An 11423-nucleotide genomic window follows, 5' to 3' on the forward strand; every position below is an offset into this window, starting at 1 on the left:
GTGAAGCCATGCTGAGGAGCAAAACGACAGGTGGGGACCAGAAACACCTTTTGGGACCAGAAATGGCTCTGGGACGTGTCTTTAAGCCAAGTTTCCTCATGGCAGAGCATCCCCCCTCCCCACACACCCCGCCCGTGACTCCTGCAGGCTGAAAGTGAAACTTAAACTGTCTGCAGAGCTTCTAACATTAGTTCTCACTCAGTGAAGCTCTTTTCAGATGAAAAATACATTTGAGGAAATGTATTTTCAGATGCCAAGTAGACTGCTTCATGGCAGTAACACCCCCCCCACCCCCGGGAGCGCGCGACCCCTCCGCACTGAAATGGGCAAGACAGAAGCGGAAGGTGGGTCTTAAAGAGACAGAGGCCAATTTCAAGGCGTTTAGAAGAGGAAATGATAAGACTAGTTTATTTTCTATTTAAACATAAAAACAGCATTTTAATAACAAAGCTGACATAGATACTTTATTTTGGTATAGTATTTAAATATATGACTGAGAAACACATAATATTGACCCTTTAATGAAGGAACAACCGAAGTCTTCAGTTGTTTTATTGAAGGAACAACTGGAGTCGGTGTTATTTCTGTTATTTTCTCCAGATAACCGCTCAGGCTGCAGATAAAACAACTCATGTTTTCCGGTCTGCTGTCCTCATTCATGCTGACTCTGTTGGTTCTGACGGGTTTACTGGGCCTTAATCCGCTCCGGCCCACGGTGCCGCCGCTGCTTTGTGCTGATTAATGTGATCATTTCTAATAACAAAGCTGCTCTGCGTCTGAAGGAAACACAAACCAAGGCGAATCGACATCTGCTGAAGAAGATTTAAACGTGTTTGGTCACGGCTGCGAGTGCCGAGACAAAACCCAGAATCAGAACCAGAACCTGATCACATTGTAGTGTGATGAGCAGGCAGGTGCTTTTTAAACAAAAGTGCTTTTTATATTCATAATTAAATGTTTAAATTTGCTTTGACTGGTCAAATATTATAAAACCATTGTAATAAAATGGAGGTGTAGTGTTCAGACATGTTCTGACACTAATCCTGTTAGCTGGAGGGTCTTTACACGTCTTCATTCACTTCATGATCGTTTCAAAATAAAAGCTCTGACAGAAACTAAAGCAGGACGTGTCACTAACATGTCCTGGAGTTTGTTTTAGTGTCGCTCCTGAAACAGACTCAATAACACTTAAACAATGAGCTGATTGATCACTGATTGTAGAACCTGGACCCTGGACCTGATCTGGACTTTAGAAGCAGAACTGTTGGACCCTCCAGTGGTGGGGGGGTGGCAGGGTTAGACTCTCTTCTTTTTCACATCAGAACCAGATTTGATTTGTTAGAAACAAGCCGAACAGGAAGTCAATCTGATTGTAAAGAGCAGTGGGCTCCGGCAGGTTTTAGTTGTTCAGCTGCTTCTCAGCAGGTCTCCAGCAGGTCTCCAGCAGGTCTTCAGCAGGTCTTCAGCAGGTCTCCAGCAGGTCTCCAGCAGGTCTTCAGCAGGTCTCCAGCAGGTCTTCAGCAGGTTCTACATAAAGCTGTGAATCATAAAAATCAGGAGTGTGAGACCACATAAAGGTCTGGAGCCTGCAGGGTGGTGGTGGTCCTCTGCAGAACAAACTTTCTGTTTTAATGAGGTCAAACTGGTTCGAGCTGCAGTGAAACTGGAACTTCTAGTTTCTAATTTAAACCCCAAACGTGTGTATGTGTGTGTGTGCGTGCGTGCGTGTGTGTGTGTGTGTGTAGTTTTGAAACATGCAAACATCCCACTTCACTACAGTTCAAACAGCTCAAATTAAAAACAGTTTCTGCTGAAGGAAGTGCTGAACCTGGGAAACCACTCCCACTGCAGTGTTTGCTGCGTTCCAGTTGTCCTCGGATGTCGTAGCTTCGAGCCTCCGAGTTCTATTTTTCAACTGGAATGCCTCCTGAAGTCGTAGTTTCGAGTCGAGAGGCGGGCGCACCTGAACCATACCCGAGCATGAGTTATGTCATCATTTCAACATGGCTGCTGCGCGCATGAAACAGTTAGCGATCGCGCCATCATTAGCATGTTTCTCTAAGCTAACGGCTAATGTTGAGCTGTAATCAAACGTACACAAGCACCATCCCCATTATTTAACAGACAGAAAGTAAGAAGAGAGGAGGCAGAATAAAAACAAGTGTAATTTATTTATTTTCCTTTTTTATATTTGTTTAATGTATGTAGCGTACTAGCATGCTTGTCCGAGCTAACCGCTAATGTTGCTAGTCTTGCATGTAAACAAACGCAGCTTTGTTCTGTGTTGTTTATTTTACATTACGTCAGACGTACTTGTAGTGCTTTATAGTGATAGTTAAAATAAATGTTTTAACACTGTTTGTACACTCAAAATACCTCGAAGAGCACTATTATTGTACGTTTTATTGTTGCAGAGCGAAATAATAAACGATTTTTCCGATGTTTGAAACTGGAACGCTATCAGCTCAGAACTGACGTCAGTCCGGCTTCAGGATTTCGAGTTCCGATACAATTGTAATGCAGCATTACATCACTGGACGGGGTTTCTTCCCCGACGTTATTTGTGCACAAATCTACCCTGGTTAAAGCTCCACAGGTTTTATTAGATCCCTCTGTACACGTCGTCTGTTTTTATCTCCATCCAGGAGTCTTTGACTGTTAGACCGTCTTTATAAATGTTTGCTTCCTGGTGCAACAGTCTCTTCTGGAAGTGAGCAGGATCAAAAACACTCCCACAAACTTCTGACCAGTTGCACAATATGTTCTTATTTAGAAAGTTCGTCCGGTTGTGACAAGAAGGTGCAGAAATGTTGACAACGCGAACAGAATAATGTAGTTTTCATCATGAAACGGCGACGGTTCGATACGATTTCTGCAGTTCGGCTTCAGCTCTGATCTGATCTGATCTCTGTGAGGTCTTTCTCATTTAAAGTGGACCTTCTGTCCACGGTCCTGATGTGGACATGACATCACACACAGGAGGATACATGGATGCTACACGTGTTAGCATGTTAGCATCAACTCTGAAGTTGGCGTCCAATCATTGATGACTAAATTATTACCTGCTGGGATTGTTTGGTCCAATGTTTACATTTGTTCTCACTTCTGTAACAAACAAACTCAAGTCTGGATCCATCAGGTTAAGTCACACTAACGTTTTAGACAACTTTTGATTTTAAAGACGTCTACGCTGAAGATGGAATTAAAAAAAATCAGCTGGAAGCCTCTTTTAGACATACTGTAATGTTACGAATTGATCAAATATCCAACTTTTATTCGTCATTTAGACATTAAATCATTTTCATAAGTTGTCTAAACTGTTATCGTGTGACAGTATCACTGAAGGAACTAAAGAAAACACTGAAGTCTGGTGTTTATTTTATTTCCTCATCATGTACTGGTTAAAGTGTCTGTGACATGTCTATCCTTAAAATACAAAAAGTCAAAGAAAACATCTTTAAACTTAAGAAAATTGGCATAATACACAAGATTTTACCCATTTTGTCTCATAACTGGCCTATTTTCTTTTGAATTTGGCTCAAAAGTGAAACAGGAAGTGACATCAAAGGAGAACTCACTAATAAACTTAACTCTCTGATGTTTTTTAAAACAAAATTATTTTAACTTTAACGTTTCTTCGTCTCTCTTTGACAGTGACTAAAAATAATCTAAAGAAACATTTGATTCTTCTGTGTTAACTTTTGTAACAACGCTCTGTTGTACAGTCTTTGACATCACTTCCTGTTTCTTCACATGCAAATATCTCAACAACTGTTCATCTCAGCGGCGTGAAATTTGTTTTGCAATATGCTATCGATGTTATCTTTCCAAAAATGCGTTCATGTTTGTTAGAAAAATCAGATGTCACAGGCCCTTTAAAATGTAAACTTTAGTTTGTGTTGTAATTTAGCCTCTGACCACTAGTTGGCAGCAGTCAGTGGTTTGGGAGTAAAATGTTTAGTTTGAGTTCATTTCTTTTTATAATAAGAATCTTTCAGATAGAAAATGGTAATAAATCACCTTACACGTTCTGATCGTACCCCCGACCTGACTGAGACTGGACCCTTCAGACCGAGGTCCCCTTGTTAAACCTCAGATCTGGATCAGATCTAGGACCACAGGTGAAAAAGACTGTGGTGGGATTTTTACCAGCAGTCAGAACGAAGCCAAAGATCTAAAGTTCCAGGTTTTCAGACTTCGTGTTCTTTAATAAAATAATCGTTGTCACTGAAAACGAAAACTAAATCTGTTTCTGAAGTTCAGCTTTGATCTTTTAATATAAAGTAATAACCTTCATCGCTCGTCTTCCTCAGTGTTTCATTTAAAAACTCATTATTCTTCAGGTGAAAATGACTCTGTGAGCCTGTCTCCAGTCACGCCCGGATTAAGACTTCATTTTCCTTTTTGGAGAACCTTCAAACTTTAGTTCCAGGTCCTGAAAGCCAGAGGCGTGCCTCGTCAGGTCTGATCGGGTTCAGACCAGGGTTTGGACCTGTTCCTGTCTGGAGCACGCCCCGGCTGTCCTAAAGGGAAAAACCTTCAGGGAGTTCTGACACCAGGAGGGGAAGGAAGCTGATCCTTCAAAATAAAAGTGACGGTTTCATCTGGTGTGACAGATTTGCATTAAATGCAGGACCAGAGTCTAAAGTCTTTGTTGTTTCCCGTGACGGGGACACGCAGCGCTGCACGCACGTTTCAAGTCTTCATGCGTGTCAGAAATCCTCCAGTCAGCTGTTCTGCCGGGCCTGCGTGCCTCCTGCTGATCCTCTGCTCAGACCATGTGCTGGCCCGTTACGCAACGCCGCAGCAGAGGAACAGATCGCTGCACGCCAGCCGCCGGCTCACAACTGAGCCCGGACCCCAGATCCAGAGGCAGGAGGGCCCTCCGGGTGGAGCTTAACTCCGGGTGGAGCTTAACTCCGGGTGGAGCAGCTGCAGGCCTGCATATTTCTGCTGCTGCTCCGTCAGGAAGATTTACTGTTCAGAGTTGTGAAACGTGTTTTACAACATCTGTCTTTGTTCAGAGCAAGTCTAACTGCAGTCAGTCATAGTCATTTATTATTGTTTGTCTTTAATTATTAATCTAAATATCTCTTTAGTTTCTGTTGTTTTATCCTTAAATATTTTGTGTTTTAAGGCAGTTTTAGCCTGTGTGAAATAAATACATTAATCCTGAGTTAAACTGCAGTTTAACTCTGATGATTCAACCTTTTCACAATAAAAATGTAGAACTACTTGAAGGAATGCATATCACCTGTTTATTTAATTTAATTTTATTTGTGTGCATATCACCTGTTTTATTTTTATTTTATTTGTGTGCATATCACCTGTTTAAAGACAAAGCTGTTTGTTTCATCAGTCAGCTCAGATCATGCTGGGGACGACTAAACCTGCTGCTTTATTTTATAAACCTGACAAATGATGAAATTCAGCAGATGTGGATTTTAAAAGTGTCTTATGTTGTTATTTCAATAGATATTTTAATGTGTTCAAAATTAAATAAACTGAGACTGCGGCTACAGGGTTTGATTCTTGAGGAGATGCTCTCATAATTGACGGCTAGTGACTAGCATGGATAAGCTGGTGTTAGCATTGGAGAGGCTAGCGACTAGCATGGATAAGCTGATGTTAGCATCGGAGAGGCTAGTGACTAGCATGGATAAGCTGATGTTAGCATTGGAGGACGTAGCACCTGCTGGTTGCACAATAGTCCTCATTTTGTCCCTCATGTCTGTCAGAGCGGTCGGTGAGCTGAAGTGCTCGGCGTGTTGATGCTCAGCTTCAAACTCTAATCCCGTCTGTAAACATTCTTGAATTAGTAGTAATTTGTGTGTTTGCTGAGACTCAAACATTAATCAGCTGCAGACGTTTTACTGAGTGAAGCACATTTTAAAAAGTATTTATGAGTTTCAGATTGCGTAGCGTGACCTGTTCCTTGTGTCTCTGCAGCTTCCTCTCCTGCACGGCTCCGGACTCCAGAAACCTGGACCAACTGAACTGTGACGAATCCACGATCCTGAGCCGAGCCGGACCACAAAGTGGATCCTTTATTCCAAACAGGAGCAGAGACACCTGGTTCTGCTGGTTCTGGATGAGAACAGCTGGAGAGTAGTGGAGTTCTGGCTGCTCCTGCAACCTGCTTTTATCTTGTTTTTATTTATTTTTTTGTGTTCTCGGACATTCCTTTTTCACGTTTGTACTGGACTCGGCCGGTTGCCGCTGCGTTCCCGGAACGTCCCGACATCCTCGTGCCTTAAAGACGATTCACACCAAGTGCGATTGGACCTCCAAAATAAAACTTCCTGTAGGTTTAGGAGCCGAGATGTTCCCGGCTGCAGTTAAAGTGATGAAGTGTTTGTTGGTGTTCGAGACCGAGCAGGACTGTGGTGGATCAGGAGGATCCTGATCATAGAGGAACCCAAAGAGGTGCTGTCAGCACTGCACACACCAACAACTTCACTAAAACACAACTTTTATCACTTCAAAGGGAAAGTTGCAATGATGTGTGATGAAAAACAAAAAGCGTGGCACCTTGACTCCGCAGTATTCAGTCGAAAGATTTCACTTCCTGCTCTCATTTTCGTTTAGGAGAGTTTCTCGTTTCTTATCTGGAAATGACTCCTGAACCCAGCCGGGGGTCCTCCCCGTCGTTTCCTCCTTCAGCGTCTCGTCCCCTCGTCATCTTCAGACCACGTTAGAGATGTTACGGCAAATATGTCCTGAGAGAACCGCCCGGGGTTAGATGGAAACACGGAGCTGCTGCCAGAGAGTCCAGGAGATGGAAATGAAAGAACAGGAAGAGGGGATGAAGCTGGAGGACGAGGGGAGGGGTCTCACCAGAAAATCTGCGTTAAAAACTGTTTTACTGTTCAAATGTTGGTGAAATGTGCAGAATGGTCACTTCAGTTTAACACAGGGTCAAAATGAGGAGTTTCCTGGTCTAGCAGGAACCAAATGATGCAGAGCTCAGAGAAGCTGCTGGACCAGGACCAGGACCGGGATCAGAACCAGACTAAAGCAGCAAATCCTCTTTTTGTCTCTGCAGCTGACAGTCACGATCTGTCACCAAACTCTCCCAAAGTTTAGGGTTTTTTTCTCTTTCTGACCCACATCAAACCAAACAGAAAAGTTGTGATCACTCGTTAAAAACACCGTTACAAACTCCTGCCATCTTCCGTACATTCTGGTTACAGTCCAGAGAGATTTCCTTCAGATTTTATTTATTTAGTTTTATTGTAGTGTGATCCTACCTCATGCTTGGTTTTCGTTGACTTTTTTTTTTTAGTTTTACAAATAAAGTGCATTCTGAGCAGGATGGATCCTTATTTTAACTTTTGTGACCATCGCATCAAACCAGGAATTAAGTTGAACTGGGTCAAACTAAACTCAGAACATTTTTACATTTCTTTTTTTTTAAGCTACGTTTTGCCTCCTGATCATTCTGAAATGAGCAGTTTGAGATTTATCGCTTCCATTTCGTTAACGAGGAATACTTCTGGAAAATTAGTCTGGATTTATAAGGTTTTCTGATGAGGATTTCTTCACGTCGTTTGAAAGAGAGAACCTGAAAAAGTAGCTGAAACCTTTCTGTTCAGATCATTGTTCAGGGTTCGATTTTAAACATTTCCTTCAAAAGATCCATGAATAAGAGATTTACTTATTTTATTTTGTCAAAAGCTTCAAATCTCACTTTTCATTTAATGCACTTTAGCTGCCTTCACTACACGACCTGTGATTTAATCCTCCGTTTGATGTGACCGGTCGCATTTTATATGGAGGTCTGGACTCCATTCTTGAAGCTCCGCCCCTTTTTGGGAGTTCCCAAATCCCCTCCTGTCCCCTGTTTACTGGAGGTTTTGTGGGGAACCAGGAAGCTGCAGTTTGACAATCGGAAGCAGAGCAGACGATGTTTACTTTTCCAAGGTTTTGTTTTCATTTGCGTTTGGTCGAACCCTGGCAGGAAGCTGCAGATGTTGAACGGTACCAAATGTTAAACTGTGAAGAGGTCCATTTCTTTTTGTTTTTGTTGTTGTTAGCACACGTGTGTAGTTGGTTAAAAATGTGAACCCTTCAGGGTGTTCTCGTCTCGTTCTCTGACGTGTTTCTGTAAACCTGATGGTAGTGAACGCACCGACCTGACAGCTTCCTGCAGTTAGTCTTCAGGTTCTGGCTGATCCCACTTGAACACTTTGACACTATGCAACAAACGGTTCTTCCTCACCGTAGACCCCTCGCACAACCACATCCTTCTGTTTTCTCTTGGTATACACAGAGATGTCAATCTGTTTTTACTGATGCTGACCGGAGCCATTAGATGTTAGAAAAACATCTGGTTTTAGTTTTGCTGTAAATATGTTTCACAATGTTTCTGAAATAAATAAAAACATGACAAACTGTTACCTGTCTGCATCGGGTTTTTTTCTCATGAATGCATTTGTAAATAAACTCATTTCTTAACTTAAGTGTTTATATGATTAAATTAAATCGTTTTTAGAAAGAAAAAATATGAAAATGTAATAATCAGAGTGGGTATAAAACGAGGGCATTAGAGAGGCTGAATGTCAGAAGTAACGATGGGCGGAGCTTCAGCTGTCTGTAAAAAAGTACTGGAGGTATTTCAAAATAAAATTCTTTTCTGAACCAAAGATCATAAAAGAAATTGAGACCAGAAGCAGAACTGTTCTGTGAGGAACTATCTTAGCTTGCAGGTAAAAGCCTGCCTCTCTGTTGGTATAGGTGTGCATTCGTGTCATGGTTACACATCTGGGAATTCTCCATCAAGGCAGAAAATGATCCTCAGGTTTCAGAACATCTCTCAGGTCCAGACGAGGACTTTTCAGAGAAAGTTTTGCACATTTCAGCAACACAATGCTGCTTAAAAATGTACAACAGGTTACCTTCAGGCCCAGGCCTCCCTTGAAAACAGATCTGAGATCTCAGTTCCTGGTTAAATCACGGTAAATAAATACACAAAGTAAAATTTTGTGGAAGTAGAATTCGGATCAGGACAGTGAAGGATCTGATCCAGTTTCTGTTGCGTGTTTGAGCTTTCACAGACCAGTAAACAGACGACACCGTTCAGACGTGTCTGATGAGCTGTGAGTAATTTCTTTTGAAAGCTTTTATTTTGGAGTTTCCTGGTTCTGCAGGTGTGTTTCTGGCTGCAGGACAGGAAACAAGCTGAGCTTTTCTTCACGTCAAAGAGAGTGACTTCAAATTGTTTAAATTCTATTTATATATACATTTATCCAGATCAAGAAATTATTTTTCTGATCTGCTGAAACATTGAGAAATTATAAAAACTAGTGTTGTGACTACAAATGTGTATATTTTTTACTTCAGAGCCAGAATCAAACATCTGTTTTTAGCTCAAACTCAGTTAAACAAAGAGCCCAAAGTTCAAAACTTGGTCCAGTTTGTATCAATATTTATTAAATAAATGTTAAATAAGAAATTATTCATCAAAATACATTCCAAATGATGTTTTACAGTATTAAATATCTATGACCTAAATAATGAAAAACATTCAATTTAAACTCGTTTCTTACATGTTCTCTATCAGCTTTTTCTTTTCTTAGATTTTAAGCTTAGATTTTCACAAAATCCAGCAAATCTGGTTTAAAAACACTAATAATTTAATTAAACGGCTTTAAAATAAGAAACAAACCTTACAGAAAAACTTCATTTTCTTGACTTGAAAGATGTTCAGCTGTCTAAAACAAAGTATTAAAATGTTTCAGTTTTACCTTTGGGGCCTGATAAAATGGTAGCGAGGGCCTGATTTGGCCCACGGGCCTTGAGTTTGACACATGGGAACAGAAGATAGGCTCGTTGTAACCATTCATTCATTAAATGACACTAAGGACGTGTTTATGCTGGCACTGAGGGTCGGCTGAGGTCCTGCAGCAGAGGGGGAGGAGCTAAAGGGGGCGGGGCCAGAGATGATGCAAACAGCTGCGACATGAAGACAAAGCAGGTGAATAAAATATTAATCTGATCAGCTGACCAGGTCTGATTTTATTTATGTCACCACGTCTGACCTCACTCATCCCCCTCTCCTCTGAGACCCTCCAGATCCTCCTGGAGGACCCCGAGGTCTTTCCAGACCAAGTGAGGACAGCAGGTAAACAAAGTGAGGACAGCAGGTAAACAAAGTGAGGACAGCAGGTAAACAAAGTGAGGACAGCAGGTAAACAAAGTGAAGACAGCAGGTAAACAAAGTGAAGACAGCAGGTAAACAAAGTGAGGACAGCAGGTAAACAAAGTGAGGACAGCAGGTAAACAAAGTGAAAAATGTTAAAATGTGACATTTGAAGGCCGCAGGTCTTCGTCAGTCGCTGTGATGAAGGTCGTGTTGTTTCCTCATTGATCTGAAGTGTTCCATTAGCTTCTGTTCTTTCAGCTCCTGAATGCGTTGAGGGACAGACTTTGTGATGTTTGTGTGTGATGTTTGTGTGTTTGTGTGTGATGTTTGTGTGTGCGCAGCAGAGATGAGGCTGTTAATGTCCTGTTTGAGCTGTTTAAGTAATGATTAATGAGCCTAATGGCTTCTGTCCTTTCTGTGGAGCTGCAGCTCATCATAAAAGACTTATTGATGGGAGCCATGTTTTTCTCCTGCTTCAAACAGGCCACGCTGTCTGACGCCATCACAACATCCAGCAGGTTTCTGTGAGTCACTCTGCTGACGGCTGCTCTTTGTTTCCATTCTTCCTGAACTTTCTTTACATTTAGTTTTAGTTTGTATCTGTGAGCTTTATCTGCCTCTGCTGCTTTTAGATGGATTAAAGTCAGAAATAAGAAGTGAAGAGTTCCCTGAGGGACTGCTTGTCTTAAATCACTCAGCTCCTCTAAAACAACTGAATTATGATGAGTTTTATTTTTGTAGCTGTGACGGCCATCTTGGATTCTAAAGAAGCAGCAGGTTGTGTTGAATCGTTTCTTCATCCTGACAGGACATGGTGACAGTGGAGAGGAAAAACTCTCTTTAACAGGAAGAAACCTCCAGCAGAACCAGAACCAGGACCGGCTGGGTTTGGCACAGAGACACAGGAGGACTGGTCCAGGTGGGAATTTCCTGTTTGTGTCAATAAATTATTGAGTCATAATTATTTTTATATTTTCTATGGAAACAAACAACTTTGATTTGTAAAACTAAAGATTCAACAATTACATCCATCCAACATCCATCCATCCATCCATCCATCCATCCAACATCCATCCATCCATCCATCCATCCATCCATCCAACATCCATCCATCCATCCTTCATCCATCCATCAATCCTTCATCCATCCATCCATCCATCCATCGTCCATCCTTCATCCATCCATCCATCCTTCATCCATCCATCCATCATCCAACTATCCATCCATCCATCCATCATCCAACTATCCATCCATCCATCCATCCATCATCAATCCATCC

At 41.7% G+C, this 11423-nt stretch overlaps 1 protein-coding gene and 1 long non-coding RNA gene across 3 annotated transcripts in view; both read left to right on the plus strand.

Moving 5' to 3' along the window:
- The window catches only part of LOC106529368 (serine/threonine-protein kinase 35), a 21388-nt gene extending 12989 nt beyond the window's left edge, over positions 1 to 8399 (plus strand). The window contains exon 3 of one of the 2 annotated variants that reach the window (XM_014024778.1): positions 4344 to 5082. The gene's annotated coding sequence lies outside the window, so the exon portion shown is untranslated. Of the gene's footprint in view, positions 1 to 4343; positions 5083 to 5949 lie in introns of those variants that run through there. The other variant, XM_014024777.1, reaches the window with a different exon arrangement.
- A 1672-nt stretch (positions 8400 to 10071) lies between these two features.
- On the plus strand, positions 10072 to 10985 carry LOC106529355 (uncharacterized). Its single transcript, XR_001311629.1, has 3 exons — positions 10072 to 10123; positions 10628 to 10668; positions 10953 to 10985. It is a non-coding gene; the product is annotated as an uncharacterized LOC106529355 (long non-coding RNA).
- The last annotated feature ends 438 nt before the right edge of the window (positions 10986 to 11423 follow it).

The sequence above is a fragment of the Austrofundulus limnaeus genome, unplaced genomic scaffold (assembly GCF_001266775.1).
Source record: "Austrofundulus limnaeus strain Quisiro unplaced genomic scaffold, Austrofundulus_limnaeus-1.0 Scaffold438, whole genome shotgun sequence".
Taxonomy (NCBI): Eukaryota; Metazoa; Chordata; class Actinopteri; order Cyprinodontiformes; family Rivulidae; genus Austrofundulus; species Austrofundulus limnaeus.